The following is a 13,881-nucleotide window of genomic DNA, read 5'->3' on the forward strand; positions in this document are numbered from 1 at the left end:
CCACTGCGAGCTTTGAAAGTGGAGGGGCCGTGTGGCAAAGGATGCTGGTGGGCTCCAGGAACTGAGAGCAGCTCCACCCCACCTCCACCCGACAGCTGCAAGGAACCAGGACTACAATCCTACAACTGCCGGAAACTGAATTCTGCCACCAAGCTCCATGTGAACTTGAAGGACGACCCCAACCTCAAGATGAGGACACAGCTTTGTGAAATCCTGAACTGAGAATCGTTCACGCCAGGTCTGGATTTCTCATTAAGGAAATGTAGAGAACTAAATGGGTGCCGTGTAAAGTCTCTGAGTTACTGTCATATGTTATGCAGTAACAGAAAATTAATACATAGGCTCAACAGATAAGCATGTAACATTTTCTTTATTGGAATAAATTAATGAATTGAAATGTACACTCCTTGCATAAAATAAAATCTTTCCTAATTTTTTTGGTATTCTTCATTTTATCATTTTTATGCAATGCAATTACATTTTAATACAATCATATTCATGAATTCACCAAAGACCAAACCTAACTCTGTGTCTATTCTATACCAAGTATGTCTTTATATACTGTGCAGTTGGTTCAGTTCCCACACCTGCTTTCCTCGTGTTTCCTGCCCTGGGTCTGCAGTCACAGTTTTGGAAACTTCTCCGGGGTCCAAGACTAGGGGGTTCCTCTAGGACCTCATGGCCCTGTCTCTTCCCTGGCCCCTCACAGGATGATTTCTTCGCATGGGTAGAGAAGGGGGTGCTCAGGCTGTGTTAAGTGTGGGAGACAAGTGTGGAGGAGCTCACCTATGCCATAACTCCTCCTCTCCCACATCTCCTCAGGCTCTGACCAGGTCCTGTTTTCGTTCTACCCCAGGCAGCCCTGACAGTGGCCAGGGCTGTGATGTGTCTCTCACAGCTTGTAAAGGTGATGTCCTGGAGGGCCTCATGTGGAAGGGGGATGGGGTAGAGGGGACAAGACTGGATTATGGTGATTCTTTGGGACATGTTGAGTGTGTAGTGGGGAGTTTAGAGCATTACCCTTTATAGCCACTGACCTAAATTTGTTCATGACTATTGTTTTCTGTAGCGTGAGACAGCTGTCTTGTGAGGGACTGAGATGCAGGATTTCTTCACGCTTCCCCTTTGTGACTTCAAGAGCCTCTGGCTTCTCTTTCTGCAAAGGCATCTGAATGCGTCCCTGTTAGCCTAACATGAAGAGGTGGGAAGACCAGCCTTCCCCAGTGTCTACCATGACCCCCTTCCCCACGCTGAATTAGCTGACTTTACAAAAAGAAAATGACCATCAATAATGTGAATGCGCCTCATCCAATCAGTGGAAGACTCTGTGAGCAGAAACTGAGGTTTCCCAGAGAAGAAATTCTGCCTCAGAATTAGAACATCTTCTTTCTGCGATTTCAGCCTGCTAGTTTATCCTGCAAATCTTCAGACTTACCTCCCTAATAATCACATGAATAAATAGCATCATATGAATACAAATACACACACACTCAGACACACACATACACACATACACACACACACACACCCCCCCTATTGGTTAAGCTTCTCTGAAGAATCCAGACTGATAGAGACTGTGGTATGAAGAGTGGTTCTAGAGGAACAGAATCCTTTTAAAAATGTTATAACTAACCATAAAAAATACTTTATAAAATGTTGAAATATATGTAAGCATAATTATAATTAGCAAATTAAGAATTAAATTGGCAAATAAGAAAAGAATTGTTTTCTTTTCCTTATACAGGACAAGCAACAGTAATTTGGATCTTCCTCACTTTCAGCCACCATTTGCCCTAGGTGTCCTTCACTTAAGTTTCTGGCTTGTGTTTTTGGAGTGAAAAGTCACCTGAATACTAAGAAGCAACTCTCATAATGTGAATCAGGTATCAAAAACTCCTTATGGCCTGTTAACACATGATGATGGTTCATATATATTCCAACATCTCACAACAGGCAAGCATTATTTCCAGAGGAAAATTAAGTCACTTTTGTAGCTGCTAGTGAATGTTGTACAAATGAACACTGAAGATGTAAGGCATTGTTCTGCTCTGGAGTGGTGCTTCTGTGGCTCCAGCAAACGGTGCAAAGGCTTTCTTTAATTATATATATTTTTTAATTTTATATACACAAATATAATATATATACACACCCCCTGAAACTGAAAGTTGAAAAAAGAAAAAATACAAATATATCTTCTGTGATACTTCAGTTACTTCACTCCACTGATCATTTTCTTGGGCACAGAACTGAAACTATCACTCAATAATGTGTTTATACACCTTGCTGTGATTCAAATGGTAATAAACAAATAACCATTTGTTCCATTTTCTGTTGCCACTAGAACATGGTTATTTGTCCCTGATCTAACAACACCTTCTCCAGCTCCACTCTCTGGCCACTGACATTAACAGTCCAGGTGGTCTTTTGAGTCACTAGGTGGTTTGACAGGACAAGGTTGATTTGAGCTAATACTTCTGGCATGTCCATTTTGATTTGTAACAGAAGCTTTTTCTGGATTCATCACCTACAAGGTTAGCTGGAAAACTGTAACCATCACCCACGCTTGAAAATATGGGAGATAGCCAGTATTTCTCTTCATGGCCAAACACTTGTCTCCAATATTTACTATTGTCCTGTTTTTTTAAACCAACACAGCAGTAGTAGCTGAAAAGATTATACACCTGTGTCTTCAGCCTTGTCCTCCCCGTCTTTGTCATCTCCTGAGGATGGGGCATCTGTCATGTGCACACTGAGTGGCACCACTCCTGCTGGGTGAGTCGCTGCAGCTGCAGGTCCCCAGGGTCGTCGTGAGAGACAGTCAGCACCTGCAGCTGCTGGGACTCCACCAGGATGCATTTTGAAGACACCAGCTTTGCACCATCCTTGGCCCAGACAGCGGGCCCCATGGGACCACCTCCAGGCAGGGAGCAACTCAGCCCTGCGGTGTCCCTGATGCCAAAGAACAACTGCTCCTGCTGGTTTCAAGACCTCAGCGGGAGGCTGCAGCAGGCCTTGAGTGAGGGAGGATCGACTCCCAGAGCCTGGGGTCCTGCCAGACAACACTCAAACCAGGGGCTGGTAAATAATCCCCAAAAGAGCTTGGGGCAACATTTTCAACTTTGCCAACCAGTCTCTGTACCAAAGACTTAACTCTGCCCTTGTAGCATGAAGCAGCCTTCCATAGACATCCTGCTGGTCTCCCCCAGACAGGCTGCTCCCAGTCCTAGGGGATCTGAAGTAGCGCCTGAATGGCCACAGCCATGAAAAGCACTAGGGTACAGGCCAGGGTGTCTGTGGCAGGGGCTGGGGCTGCAGTTTGTCAGGCAGCGTGAACAGGCATGCTGCTCCCCACAGCTTAGCTTGGCACTAGCAGGAGGAGAGTGTCCCTTAGAAGCCTGGGGGCCACTGGAGCCCGACTCAGTGTGTGCAACTCCCGAATGGGCTTGGTGCCTATAAACCCAGCACCACTGTGGGCTGCTGACCCACCAAGGCACAGTGCACCCCAGCTGAGCCAGCTGTCCTTGACCCACCAGGCCTCAGACCATGACCAGCCCAGCTTGCTGGGGCACAGGGACACTGGAACAGAATTTTAAGAATGAGTTCACTGAATTTGGTGGGGGGATTTCTTGAATTGTTTCTCTAATCTATTTGGATTTAAAGGCACAAATGACTCTATTTCCAGTAGTACAGAGAGTGTGAATACTCAGAATATCAACACTGGATAGACCTAATCAAATACTTATAAGATCTGGGTGACCATGTATTTGGCACCTTAGAAGACTTTGTTAAACTAGCAAGTATAAGGTGATTGGCTGATTTTTGCCAATTGTGCTGGACAAAATGGGGAAAAAAAGATGAACTCAGGGCTGCAAACTTCTAGCTCACGAGCCACATAAGTCACCTAAAAGTTTCTGTTTCCTTTGAATGAAATCCTAATCTCCTGTAGCTGCAGGGCTGAAATTTATGAAAAATAAACACAGAGTCTCATTCTGTGGGTGGCTAAATTACAACACAAAACAAATCCCAAACTCAAAGAATATCTGTTATTTAAGTGAAGTCATTGATTGGGAATAAATGGGATCCTGAAAATCAGAATGGGGACATCTGGGCAGATCCTGATGAAACTAAAGACACTGAACTCCTAAATTCCTCTGAAAATTATTTGCCAGTTACATTCAACCACATTTGGCGAAGTTAATCCAGTTTTCCCTAATGAAAAGGTAATAAATGGTCTTCTTTGAGGCAGTTGCCCTCAAGACCCTGTGATTCCACTCCACATTTACCCCCAACACCCCTCTGTGATTCCAGATCCATAAATAGCCTTGAGTCCTAGCATGTCCTGAAAGGTGTGGTGGAATATGTCAGTAAGATGATTTAGAGAAGCAATGTGACAATGTGATGAAAATAATTAAAAATGTTTAAAACTCTGTGTCTTAATATTTATCCTTTGAGTAGCTTATGAATTTTCTAAAATTCTAAACATAGAAGAATCTCTCTATATAAAGATGCTTGTCAAAGCATTATTTACAACAAGACAAAATGAAAGCAGATGGATCCAAAAGAAGTTGGGTTACATCTTATCTGAAGTGGGATGCGGCTTGTAAAAGTGTATAAACTTTATGCAAAGTTTATAACATGGAAAACTACTTGTATAATAATACATTCAAAAAGCAACATCCAAGATAACCCATAACATATGAATGCAACTTTGTAAAATGACGGCATATATACACATATATATAGAAAATAACAAAATGAAAATGAGCACCACTGTGCAAGACAGCTCTGCGGACCACCATTTGCACTTCAGTCTACAAAGGTTCAACAATATAATAACAGTGATTTTTTAAAGAAAGGCCTAGGTGATGTTTCTGTCTGTGCGTTTTAAAGTCCTCTGTGATCAAATAGGGTTTCACTTTTCCAATATAAAATCATATACTTTTAACATTTAAAATAAAGCACTTGAAGTAAAACAACAATGAAATGAGGCCAGACATGGTGGCATGCACCTGTAGTCCCAGCTACTCAGGAGGCTGAGGCAGGAACATTGATAGAGCCCAGAAGTTCAAGGATGTAGGACACTATGATCACAGCTGTGAATAGTCACGGCACTCCAGCCTGGGCAACATATCAAGACCTTATCTCTATAATAATAGTAATAATAATATTCACAATCTTCTTTCTGCCTCAAGCTAAAACTACTTTCTCATTTGAACCCAAAGGGCAGAAATGCCTACTGAGTGCTCCACCACAGAAAAGAAATGAGTTCTTCCTTCACAATCCATGATCCAATTTTTGGTTACAGAGTTCAGCTGAGCAATAAAGGCAACACTAAGAACACCATCAATATATAGATTACTGATTGTCATGTATGTGTTTGTGTATAAATGTATGTGTCTATATATATATATATATAATTACCACTACACTTGAAAAAGGGAGATGGATTCTTCCATTTCATAGATGAAAATGTGAGCCCCTGTGAACTTCGAGGCTTTTTCTGGGTTCACTGAATGTCAGCCTTGAGAATTGGGGGACATTCAGCCTCCTGCAGAGCCCACCTAGGCATGAGCCACACCAGTGGAGACTACTCAACAGCAGGAAGAGCAAGTGAGATCCAGGAATGTCCACACTTGTAGAGGGTCCATGTCCAGCGGAATACAACTGAAGGATGGGCGAAGGGTAGAGTCTAGCCGCTTCCTTCAGCTGGGGGTGGCAGATGTGTGGATCAGTCAGCTACCCATGAGGTGTATCATATTCCTAGGGCTGTCTTTCATTCCTCTGCTGAGAACTCCATCCTGCACAGACAAAAACCATATATTCACTGGTAAGCAGGATCCTTTTTAGAAACGCAAACATAATTTCCCTAACATTAAAGCCAAAGATTCTTTCTCTCAGTGAATCATCTTATTTGGATAATCTCCTAACTTCCCCTGAAGTTAGCCCCAGAGTTGCATCTGAGCGTTTGGATCCAAGACAGAAAGTCATTTTGGGGTTTGGACCTGGCTGATCTTGGACCATGTTCTTAATATGAAGCTTTCTACTTGCAGAAGAGCAAGGGTGAGCTCTGAATAGGAGATGAAATCATGAGGGGAAAAGACAGATGGGCAGATTCCCAAGCAAACTTGGAATATATTTGCCAGCCTCTTTTCAGTTGTGATAAAATACACATCAACACAAAATTTGCCATTGTAACCATTTAAGTGTACAATGCAGTAACATTTAGTAGGTGCACAACGTTATGCAGCCATCATCACTATCAAGTTCCAGAGCATTTTCACCACCCTAGAAGGAAACTCTGTACCTGTTAAGCAGTTACCTTCCACTCTCCCCTGCCACCAGCCCCTGGCACCATTAACCCAGTTTCTGTCTCTCTAGATTTGCTTCTTCTGAATATTTTATTAAAATGGAATCATACAATATATGGCCTTTTGTGACTGGCTTCTTTCATTTGACATGTTTTCAAGGTTCATCCAAGTTGTAGCATGTATGAGTACATTATTCCTTTTATGGTAATATAACATTCCATTGCAGAATAGATTCCATGTTGTTTATCCATTCATCAGTTGATGGACATTTTCTTTTAAATTAAATAGAGAAAACAAAAGAGGAGTTACAAATTACCACCCCCCCAAAAATACTTGCTTTTCTATTTACCTATGAAGTTACTTTTAGTTGTGTACTTCTTTGCTTCATATGGCTTCAAGTTGCTATCTAATGTCCTTTTATTTCAGTGTGAAGCATTCCTTTTAGCATTAATTGTAGAATAGGTTTACCAGAGACAAGTGCCATCAGCTTTTATTTACCTGTGCATGTCTGAATTTCTCCGTTATTTCTGACAGAGAATTTTGCCAAATATGCAACTGTCAGTTGAGACAGGTTGTTTTATTCTTTCTGAACTTTTAGATTGTCATGTCAATGTCTTCTGAACTCCATAGTTTCTGAAGATTTGGTAGTTAATCTCATGGAGGATCCTTGTACTCAATGAGTCCCTTCTCTTGTTGTTTTCAATTTTGTCTTTGACTTTTGACAGTTTCATTATAATGTCTCTCAGTGTGGACATCTTTGAATTGCTGCTACTTTAAATGTTTCAGTGTGTTGGATACCCAGATTCATGTTTTTAATAAAATTTCCGAAGTTTGGGGTCATTATTTCTTTAAATACTCTCTCTTCCCTCTTCTTCCTTCTCTCTTTCGGGGACTCCCAAAATGCATATACTTGATGTTGTCTCTCAGATCTCTTCTGTTCATTTTTCTTCATATTTTTCCATTCTGCTCTTCAAATGGGCAATTTCCATTGTCCTATGTTTGAGTTTACTGATTCTTCATTCTGCAAACTAAAATCTGCTCTTGAAGCGCTCCAGTGAATTTTCCATTTTACTTCCTGTACCTTTCAGCTCCAGATTTCCATTTGCTTCCTTTTCACAATTATTTATTGATTTCTGCTATTTAGTGAAACGCAGTTCTCTTGATTTTCTTTAGTTATTTGTCCATGGTTTCCTTTAGCTCTTTGACTATGTTTAAGACAGTTGATTCAAAGTCTTTGTCTAGTAAGTCAGTCCACTCTTCTTCAGGAACAATTACTTTCCATTGTTTTTCCTGTGAATGAGTCACACTTTCATACATGCATAACTCATGTTTTTTGAAGTTTGAAACTAGACATATTCAATATTATGATGTGGTAACTGTGAAAATTACATTTTCTAAACTACTTTTGTATAGATTGTATTCTTTATTGTATGCGGTCACTGAAGTCTCATAGTTGTAGATGCGTGGCCTTATTTCTGAGTTCTCTATTCTATTCCATTGGTCTATGCATCTGTTTTTGTACCAGTACCATGCTGTTTTGGTTACTGTAGCCTTGTAGTATAGTTTGAAGTCAAGTAGCATGACGCCTCCACCTTTGTTCTTTTTGCTTAAAATTGTCTTGACTATAAAGCTCTTTTTGGTTCTATATGAATTTTTAAATCATTTCTTCTAATTCTGTGAAAAATACCAATGGTAGTTTAATGAGAATAGCATTGAATCTATAAATTATTTTGGGCAATATGACCATTTTCACGAAATTGATTCTTTCTATCCATGAGCATGGAGTGTTTTTCCATTTGTTTGTGTCCTCTCTGATTTACTTGAGCAGCAATTTGTAGCTCTCCTTGAAGAGATTCTTCAATTCCTTTGTGAGCTGTGTTCCTAGGCATCTTATTCTGTTTGTAACAATTGTGAATAGAAGTTTATTCACGATTTGACTCTCTGCTTGTCTATTGTTGTATAGGAATGCTTGTGACTTCTGCCATTGATTTTGTATCCTGAGACTTTACTGAAGTTGCTTATCAGCTTAAGAAGCTTTTCAGCTGAAACAATGGGGTTTTCTAGATATAGGATCATGTGATTTGCAAACAAAGACAATTTGACTTCCTCTCTTCCTGTTTGAATATCGTTTCTTTCTCTTACCTGATTGCCCTGACCAGAACTTCCAATACTGTGTTGAGTAGGACTGGTGAGAAAGGGCATCCTTGTCTTGTGCTGGTGTTAAAAGGGAATGTTTTCAGCTTTTGCCCATTCAGTAGGATACTGGCTGTGAGTTTGTCATAGATGACTTTTATTATCTTGAGGTATGTTCCTTCAATATCTAGTTTACTGAGAGTTTAAAAATATGGAATGCTTCATGAATTTGCATGTCATCCTTGAGCAGGGGCCATGCTAATCTTCTCTGTATCTTTCCAATTTTAATATATGTGCTGCCAAAGCGAGTACTGACCACAAGTTCTTAGAAGTGGAGATAAGTGAAGAACTGTGGGTGAGAACGAGTGTTGACTTTCATCTGCAGTATTTTCTGCATCTAACAAAATGTGATTATCTCTGTCTTTTATTCTTTAATTAAGTGGTAAAATGCATTACAGATTTAAAGTTTAAATATTCTTGTATCCAGGGGATGAATAACCTGGGCAGGATATTTAATTTATTTATAGCTCACTGGTGGACACAGTCTAGTACTGTTTTTCTCAGTGTTTTTACCTCTAATTGCTTCGAAGTGATTATCCTATCATGTTTTCTCTTATGTATTCCCTAGCTGGCTTTAGAATCAATGTTATTTATACATAAACAATAATGAGTTTACTGGTTTCACTATGTTTCCTCATTCTCTTGAATATTATGTATAAATTCAGTAGCCTCTTCGAAGTTTTGGTAGAACTTATCTGTAAAGCAGTCTGGATATGCCTGAAGGGAAATAAAGTTTTACAACCATTTTAACTTCTTTACTTGTAATAAGTTCTCCCCATTGACATAATCTTGTTCATAGTCTCAAAATTATTTAAACCTTTACTATATTTTTAGTGGCATTTTTATCTATAGTAATGTTATTTTATTCTTAATTACCATTGCCTGTTTTATTTCTGCGTCCAAAAAAAGCAGCTGCTTTTGGTTGGCTGGGCCCTCAGCAGTGGCAGCTGCCAGGTCAGCCCTGGTGAGTGGCAACTCAATCGCTGTGCCCATGCAGTGTCCATCGCAGCCACCATGGCCACTTTGTGCAGGGACTCCATGAGCAAGCCCTGTACGGTTGAGTGGCATCGTCCATCAAGCCATCTCACTCACCTGATTACAGGCAGCCCCAGCCCCCTAAAGACCCTCTGGTAGGCATTCACACACAACCACTATCGTCACACAATCGGCCTATAGCAAGAGGTCTATGTGTACCTCTCTCTTCTACCTCCCAATTTTCCAAATCTATTTTCCCCAAGTTCGTGACTGGCCAGCCAAGGCATGAGCCACTGCCCATGACTCATTCAATCATGCACTACTGGGCATCATTTCACACCCCACACCTCCCATGGGCTTGTTTGGGTTTGATTCCTAGTTCCTGGCTTGAGAGCCACTTCCAAAGCTATTCTGGTGTCAGCTCCCAAGCCTACTGCTGTTGTTGTAGATTTTCCTGTTTATGTGTATTTATTTCCTGGAATTAAAAACAATTGCACTAAATTTTTCAATTCAGCATTTCCAAGGCTATGCAGTAGGAGTGATTCTTCTTAGTGTACATAGAATTGCTTCAAAACACCAGCAATGTATATTTGAGGGAAGGACAGCATGCATGGAGAAAAGAGGACAATCCACAAGTGGGCAGTGGATTTTCACAAAGTGAACACTCGGGTAAACAACATCCACTTCAAAGTACACCAATGACAGCCTGCCGGAAATACCCATGCAGTGTCCATCGCAGCCCCCACGGCCACTTTGTGCAGGGACTCCATGAGCAAGCCCTGTGCGCTTCTTTTGCTTTACAGGAAACTTGACCCAGGATGGTGTCCAGTGAAGAAATCCCAGGTGCATGGAAAGGAGAGGAGGACCTCAGGGCTGCGAGTGATCTGCAAAGGGAAGCGCATGGACCACCAGGTGGCGCTGCTGCGCTGCTCCTGCTCCCAGGAGGTGAATGCTCAGGAAGGGCTTTGAGGTGGAGACAGGGATGTCATTGCTCATCCTCCAGGTTCAGAGTAAAAACCTTCCGGCCAATCTTGGCCGCGCGTTCTGGTGTAGTGAGCGGGGTCGGAGGTGCTCACCGCTCCTGTCATGGTTCGTTTGCTAAACTGCATCGTCGCTGTGTCCCAGACACGGGCGTTGGCAAGAACCGGGACCTGCACTGGCCACCACTAAGGAATGAATTTAGGTATTTCCAGAGAATGACACAGACTCTTCAGTAGAAGGTAAACAGAATCTGGTGTTATGTGTAGGAAGATCTGGTTCTCTATTTCTGAGAAGAATCGATCTTTAAAGGATAGAATTAATTCAATTCTCAGCAGAGAACTCAAGGAACTTCCACAAGGAGCTCATTTTCTTGCCAGAAATCTGGATGATATCTTAAAACTTACTGAACAACCAGAATTAGCCAATAAAGTAGAGATTATTTGGATAGTTGATGGCAGTTCTGTTTACAAGGAAGCCATGAATCACCCAAGCCATCTTAAAGTATTTGTGACAAGGATCATGCGGGACTTTGAAAGTGACACGTTTTTTCCAGAAATTGATTTGGAAAAATATAAACTTCTGCCAGAATACCCAGGTGTTCTCTCTGATGTCCAGGAGGAGAAAGACATGAAGTTCAAATTTGAAGTATATGAGAAGAATGATTAATATGAAGGTGTTTTCTGGTTTATTTTATTTCCCTCCCTCTGGAAAAAAAATGATATATTTTTACATGAGAAGAAAAAGACTTTTGTTGACTTTGGATCCATGAATAATTATTTCTAAGCAACGTGTTTTTATTCCGCACTAGTCTTGAATATATCAGATACCACTTATGAAATATTCTTGCTATAACTAAGTGCCTCTGCAAGACCCCAACTGAAATCCTGCACCTGCTACAGTGAGCTGCCATTCCACACCCATCGCATATGGCACTCTGGCCAGTCCTTGACATTGTCGGGCTTTTCAAATGTCAGTAGTATTTATTAAGATGAAGATGCACATACCTTCCAACTGAGCAGTTTCACTAGTGGGAAATACTGAAATCTTCCTACCTGTATATCTAGAGGTTTGTAGACATATATTGCAGCCTTGTTGTAACAGTGAAAAATTGAAAGCAACCTGGAAGTCCAGTGATGGGAAAATTAATATATTTCGGTCTTTTGGGGAACCCAAAGCAGGTTCCAAGACTGAAATTACAGTGAAAGCAGTTTATTTGCTAGGTCTTACCAGAAAGCATCAATTGTGGTATGGAGAAATGGAACTGAGAAGGTAAGGAAACCAGTTTAAAGTCAGTGAGCAGGTTCTCATCGGTAACAAGCTCCATACTGCTGAGATACGGGGAAACAGAGGGGAGAAAGCTGGAGTATTGATCCTCCACTCCTTGGTTGTCAGCTCCCTGTTCTGTGTGTGGGTGGAACGTACTCCAGCTGCCCTATAGCAAGTCCCAGGTGTTTGCAGTAAGAAGCTGCTGGCATGGATGGGAACCGTGAATGGCAAACACTTAAAGCAATTCCATGTTTAAGTATATAACCTCTTCATATCTTTTTTTTTTTTTGACAGAGTTTCGTTCTTGTTACCCAGATGGAGTACAGTGGCGCGACCTCTGCTCACTGCAACCTCCAACTTCCCGGCTTCAAGCGATTCTCCTGCCTCAGGCTCTCAAGTAGCTGGGACTACAGGTGTGCACCACGACACCTGGCTAATTTTGTGTTTTTGGTGCAGACTAGGTTTCACCATGTTGGTCATGCTGGTCTCAAACTCCTGACCTCAAGTGATATGCCCGCCTCAGCCTCCCAAAGTGCTGGGATTACAGGTGTGAGCCACCACACCTGGCAGATCTTTATTCTTTTTATGTAGTAAAAAGTATAAAGTCACACATGGTTTATTTGAAATATTTTGTGATTTAAAAAAATACAGAAGCAGGAAAACCAATTCTAAGTTCAAGTGAGGGATCGTGGTAGTTTGAACCAGAAGGTTGCATGTAGTAAGAAACTGTGATTTAAGATATATTTTAACGTTGGAAGTAGCAGGTTATTCTGATGGAGTTTGACTTTGGTTTGGGGCCCACTGAGTTTGAGATGCCTTTGAGAAATGAAGGAAGAAGAGAGGGAATAAAAGAAAAACTGGCCAGGCACAGTGGCTCACCCCTGTAACACATTGGCTCAGCATCTTGGGAGGCCTAGACAGACAGATCCCTTGAGACCAGCTTGGGCAACATGGTGAAGCCCCATCTCTCCAAAAAACACAAAAATCGGCTGGGCGTTGTGGCGCCCACCTGTAGTCCCATCTGCTCAGGGGCTGAGGTGGATGAATTGAGCCCACACAGTCACAGCTGCAGTGAGTTGTGATTGTGCCACTGCACTGCAGCCTGGGTGACAGAAGAGACCCCGTCTCAAAAAGAAAGCTGAAAACAATGGAAGCATGCCTTCAGAATTCTAGAGAGAAAGTTATTTTCAACAGATAAATCTATATTCAGCCAAATAATCAAGGGTGAAAGTAAAATAATATATTTTTAGGCAAGCAAAGACTCAGGGGTTACCTCCATGGACCCTTTCTTGGGAAGCTATTGGAGAAAATACTCCCGCAAAATGAAGAAGTAGACAAACCGGAGAATTACATGGATCCAGCAAATAGGATCCAACACAGGAAATATTCCAGCTATGGAGCTGGCTTAAAACAAACAAACAAACAAAAGTAGAAATATTAATAGGTTAGCTGGGTGGAATGGCTCATGCCTGCAGTCCCAGCTACTCAGGAGGCTAAAAGCAAGAGGTTGGCTTGAGTCCAACATTTCCAGACCAGCCTGGCCACCATAGTGAGATTCCCTTCTCTTAAAAACAATAATAGGTTATTGCCAGATTTGGGACATTTGGAAAGAAATTCATTGAAGATAAAGCAAAAGTGAAAAAAACAAGAGGGAAGGCTGGTTAGGCAATCATTAATTCTAGGGCAGAAGGAAGTACAGGAGAGGAAGTAAGAGCATAATACTCTGTTATTCTCAACAATGAGCAATATATACATAGCCATAATGATGTGGTGACTGCTTAGCCCCTAACTCTGGTGACTACTTTGGGACAATATGGGAGGAAAAGTGAAGATAGTGATGGTGTAAGAGCTAAATCCTCATCTGTCATTCCAGAAATCACTTAAAATGTGTAAAATAATCAAGAAATGACTAAGCAGTTATGTGAGGAGAAGAACAGAAGACGTTGCTAAAAGAGTTGAAAGTCTTTGCTCTGGAGGATCAGGAGGGATGGGGCAGGGGACGGTTAGGATGCATTATAGACTGAAGAGGCTTTTTAAAATTACATGTATTAATATATGCACCCACTTGAAAAACTGAAAAAATAATAATTTGGAAAAATCCATGAAGGCAACTACCAGAAGGAAAAACTGAGAGAATGAAAAGTGCTTGTCTCTGGAA

At 41.3% G+C, this 13,881-nt stretch overlaps 1 non-coding gene and 1 pseudogene across 1 annotated transcript; one reads left to right on the forward strand and one right to left on the reverse strand.

The window, feature by feature from the left end:
- Positions 1-8,646: 8,646 nt before the first annotated feature.
- Positions 8,647-8,753, reverse strand: LOC139363528 (U6 spliceosomal RNA). The gene has a single exon (XR_011624146.1). It is a non-coding gene; the product is annotated as a U6 spliceosomal RNA (small nuclear RNA).
- Positions 8,754-10,562: 1,809 nt separating this feature from the next.
- On the forward strand, positions 10,563-11,123 carry LOC139363186 (dihydrofolate reductase pseudogene; annotated as a pseudogene).
- The last annotated feature ends 2,758 nt before the right edge of the window (positions 11,124-13,881 follow it).

This window comes from Macaca nemestrina, chromosome 5 (genome assembly GCF_043159975.1).
Source record: "Macaca nemestrina isolate mMacNem1 chromosome 5, mMacNem.hap1, whole genome shotgun sequence".
NCBI lineage: Eukaryota > Metazoa > Chordata > Mammalia > Primates > Cercopithecidae > Macaca > Macaca nemestrina.